Below are 5,334 nucleotides of genomic sequence, written 5' to 3'. Positions count from 1 at the left end.
ACCCTGCAATACATAATACATACAGTTAATTTCATAATAAATACTAGACATTTTTCCTAGTTCAACCGGTTTTTTAATTCAGGAAAATCAAAATTTTAGTCTGTTATTTTGTGTCCCCCCCCCCCCATCCTATTAATTTTGAAAATGGCAAATATATAATTATTTAATTTCTCAATGATAGAAATTCTTCCCATTTGTTCGCCATCTATTCAATTTCAGAAGAATCAAACTTTAATGATATTTAGGGTTGCCATTGTTTTTATAACGATTGAAAAAACAATGGTTTTTGTTGCCTTTCGTTTTTATAGAAAAAAAAGATAGTTTTTGATAACAAACCGTACGTTTTGAGTTTTTTTTTAACAACACGAAACGATCGTTTATTTCAAAAACGAAAAACTTTTCTTTTGAAAACAAATTCTTTAATGAATCTGAGTTTTCTGACAACTTAGTTCAATATTTTCAGGAAGATAAGATTATAAATGTCGTCTTAAATGTTTTTTTGTATCGAGACAAATAACCTGAATGTTTTCTAACCTCGGATTATTTGCCGACTAAAAACTATTCGTTTAAAAAAAGTAAATTTATAGTTTTTGAAAAAAAATACAGTTTTTAAAATCAATCATTTCCTTTTTCTTTTTTTTTCTTCGTTGTTTTTTAAACAAACGATCCATGCCCATGACAATCTAAAGTTTGCTGGTATTTCACCTAGATGCATATTAATTAATGATTATTCTGTATTTCTTAACCCTATCTCTGCTGGGGTACTTGAAAACCAGGATATGCTGGGGGGGGGGCAATTTGACCCCCCCCCCTCTAAATCCCATGTTTGATGTCCAAATATGACAAATGATACATCATTGGAAAGCTCCTGGAAAGAATTTGTCCAAAAAATGAAAAATTGTACATTTTTGAAAAGCCCTTGACCATGCCATTTCAAATATGCAAAGAATTTTTGCAAAATTTTAATAACCTGATTTTTAATCAAAGTACAATTCGTTTCCTTATGTCAAAGGCTTTCCAAAAAGCTAAATTTTGTTAATTTTTATCGGCATACGAGATCTGCTATGACGTCACATCCTGTTATATAAGTGTGTCTAGAAAAATATAACCAAACCAAACTGTCATTTAGGAAAAGGCAGAAAATTTCAACAGCCTCAGACCAATACTTTTTGAGTTATGTAAAAAAAACTACAGGGGGGGTCAAATTGGCCCCCCCCCCAGCAGGAATAGGGTTAAGCATGATTGTAGCATGTCTAATTCACAACAGTTCCCTTTTAACAGCCTCAGACCAATACTTTTTGAGTTATGTAAAATAAAACTACAGTAAAACTACAGAGAGAGCAGGCACTATCCAGCCCTTAAATTTTAAGTATAGACTTAACAAAAAATGTTTGCCTGCTGCGCTACTTTTTCTCTCAAAATTACTCATTCCAACCCCCAACCCCTCCCGCTGCTCAGGTTGACATAAAAATGACCTGTTAGCAAATTCCAGGGGCATCACATTTTTTGAAGCGCTTCGCACGCAATAATTTAATTATTCCTCCTCCCTCCCCTCCCTGGAAAATATCATAAGTCGCCCCTGATCCTAATACAAACTTATCTGTACGTAAAAACGGTTTTCCTGATTATCATTCAAAAACAATACGTTTTACACTTTATATAATGTAACTTTCTTTTTAGTTTTACTTGGAGATATCTCAGGACAACTTCGCCAACTTAATAAGACTGAGATAGACAGGGTATACAATGTACTGCAGTACTGTATACAGTACGTTTCATATATTGCATTAAGGGGCGTCACAAGAATATTCGTCCCCCCTCCTCCATTCCTATACCTTCCTGCACCTTCCTGCCTTCCTGCTTTCCTACCATTAGCCCAGTTCGGAAAAGAGGTGTTTCTCCTTAAAATTAGTGGTTAAACATGTATTTTCAAAATTAGTATTGTATCACCCTTATGAACAATTTTTTACCAATTCTAGGTTAGCCCCGAAAAAACGGCATTATATAATAGGTTTTCTGACCGTTTAATCTTTTAAAATGAATATACAGGGCCTTACCCACAAAGACTGGGACTTCAGAGACGACTGTACGGAATCTATATTGTCTATTTATTTATATTCAAGATTCCCTGCCACTAAAAACTTTCTAGTAGAAGATAAAATGCCAATTGAATTTTTTGTGTAAATTAAATTTAATCACTTTTTTTTTGGCTTATTTTCGTGTTTCTGTAGATGTTGATAGATATCCCTCTGTGAATTTGAAATTAAACAGTTTAAAGTTTGCAAAATGGGAAAATAAGAGACACAACTTGAACATTCAAACATTCCTTGTAACAAGAGTTTACTGTTTAATATGCAGGATATTAAATTTTAGGAAAAATATTATTATTTTTTTTTATTAAAGAAAATTTAATTCATTTTCGTTAGGCCTTTCGGACGGCAGGGAATGGATAAGCTGTCGTTATGAGCCCTGCCTCTATAGCCTACTATAAACAGGCTTTAAACCTGTTATTATAGCATGAAGATCAATTATGTTTGACAATCGACCATTGTTAACAACCTGAATGTTAAGCTTGAGTTGGTGTACAATTCATAAAAAAATCAATAATTTAAAAACCGAGAAAAAACAATTTTGCAAGGAACAAACATGGAACAAGTGATCCAGCTATAAGCATTGACATCTTTTTTGTCAACCAATCAAATTTTTGTAAACGATGGTGTCGTTCAGAAACAAAATGAACCATGGGTGAATGACTTGTTCATAGAAATGAAAAACAAACGTTTTAAAATTGTTCATGATCTTGATCGTTCATGAACAAGTTATAATTTGTTTGTTTAAACTAGCATGAAAAAAAAACAATCTTTTTTTACTGAACAAACAAATTTTCCAAAGGATTTTGAAACAAATTTTGTGTTAAAAAAACAAACAATATTATTTTACTGAATAAATGATTTTTACAAACAACTTTTTGAAAAACGATAGGCTTTTTTACAAAAAGAACGATTTCATTGAACGAACGAATTTACTAAATAAAAGATTTTACTGAATAAACGGGTTTACAGAAGGATTGTTCGGCGAGATAACAAACAAAATAGATTTAATTAATGAACGATAATTTTTGAGAACAAACGAAATCAATTTTTATTGAAGTATTAAAAAATACGAACAAAATGGGTCGTTCATGAACAATGAACAAATTAAATAAAAAAAACCGAATGTGCCCATCTCTAATAAAAACTTGATCGTTAAAAATTTGGAACATCCCCAGCCCTTCTTATGCCAGCAGCACCCAGTTCCTTACAAAGTTATGAAGGGAGAGATTTTAGGAGGGAGGATAGATCAGAATCTCTTCCTTGTCTCTGCTACACATATATAACAGTTCAGAACCTCTTCCTTGTCTCTGCTACATATATATAACAGGTCAGAATCTCTTCCTTGTCTCTGCAGCTACATATATACCTATAGATCAGAATCTCTTCCTTGTCTCTGTTACATATATACCGATAGATCAGAATCTCTTCCTTGTCTCTGCTACATATATACCTATAGATTAGAACCTCTTCCTTGTCTCTGCTACATATATACCTATAGATCAGAACCTCTTCCTTGTCTCTGCTACATATATCTACCTACGCAGATCAACAATTATTAATTTTCATATAGAAAACCGTTTTTTCCCAGTCAATAAATTTGAGATTCCACAGAACGAAGGGAAAGTTATTTTCTAAAACATTGCTAAATTGCATCAATAAGTATTTAAATTGTTCTTTCGCAAAAAAATAATGCAACCCCCATTATAATTCCAATTTTTAAATTTTGCACTGCAAAATTAGCTGTTATCTGTATATAATCTGTATATCTTCTTTGCAAAAAGATTGCAGAAAGATTGCGTGCAAAATACTTTATGCAGAAGATACACCAGATATACTCATGTACAAGATGCCTCACTAAACTGAACACATGCGACCAACTCTAATTTTCGAATTCCTGCAAGATTGTAAATCATTATGATTTTAATTTAACAGGATTTATAGTTTAAATATGGAGTATAAAGCATCATGTTGCAAAGATCTAAGAATTTAAAAATTAGAGTGTGTGGCAATGATTGCAGTTCCTTTTTTGATCGGACATATGATACCAGATATCAAAGTCGATCTTTAAGTAGTCTCTCAGCTGTCATGTATTTTGGCACACCCTGTATATCTATATTTTTTCACAAAAAAACTGTACTGTTGTTTCTGAGTGGAATAAAAGATAACCAAGTGCTGTCAGACTGAGTGTGTTACCTATTTAGAAACTGTGTGAATGTTCTAAGTTCTTGGTTTGTTAAAAGAATTTATTATTCTTAATTTTTTTCTTATTTTTTGCTAAATATTTGAATAATTTTAGTAATTTCAGGGATTGTTTACCGTTTTCATATAATGTCCTAGTTTTGGAATTAGGAACAAAACTACAAGTTTTTCTTACCATTTCAGTGAACTAAAATCGTTAAAAATTTTAGTAATTACTTCTTAAAAACTTATACTCAACACAAGGGCTATACAGTTCAAGACTGTACAACGTACAATGTACAATGGACAATGTACAATGTACAGTGTCTAGGGCTAGGCTTTGCAATTTAACGTCAACCCAGTACTGAAAATTGAGCTATTTCTAGATATATATATTTGTTTAACTTCATCATTTTATTTTATTATCTTTTTTATAATAAATAATATTGATTCCTTTTTCTTTTTACTTTTATCTTTATCTCAATTAAAATAGATAATCTATGAAAAGTTGCATACATTTTCAGTACTGAGACGAGTTTAAAGTGTTGAAGAAATTGGCAATATTCTCATCGATTTTTGCACGAGAGCTTGCAACCTTTCCATCACTGTGAATTACATTACGAATAGTTTATACTGCTGTGTTCTAAATTCAATGAAAATTGACAAGATTAATTGATTATTATTTGATTTAACTTGTTAAATTTCAGTTAATCTCTGCTGATAGGATTAGTTTGAACTGATCCGAGTTTACGGTTTTATAAACCTATTCTAGTCAAACATAAAAAAAATAATGATTCTACGTACTTTTTTAAAGATCTTTAAAAATTGACAGCGCTCACCGAAATCTTTCCAAGTCAAATTATAATTCTTTTTGGTAATTTTAAAAGGCTGACGCATTATATATAATCCTTAGAAGCTAGGCAACAAAAAATCGTTAAATTGTTTTGCGTAGTCCTAAAATTTTACACCGTACTGTATTAAATGTGAATTGGCACTTTTTATATGGGGTTCCCTCGATTTTATTATAAAATAAATTGTATTTTTTACATCCTAAACAGACTGA

Source organism: Eurytemora carolleeae, unplaced genomic scaffold, assembly GCF_000591075.1.
Source record: "Eurytemora carolleeae unplaced genomic scaffold, Eaff_2.0 scaffold541, whole genome shotgun sequence".
NCBI lineage: Eukaryota > Metazoa > Arthropoda > Copepoda > Calanoida > Temoridae > Eurytemora > Eurytemora carolleeae.
This window is presented reverse-complemented; position numbering follows the sequence as displayed.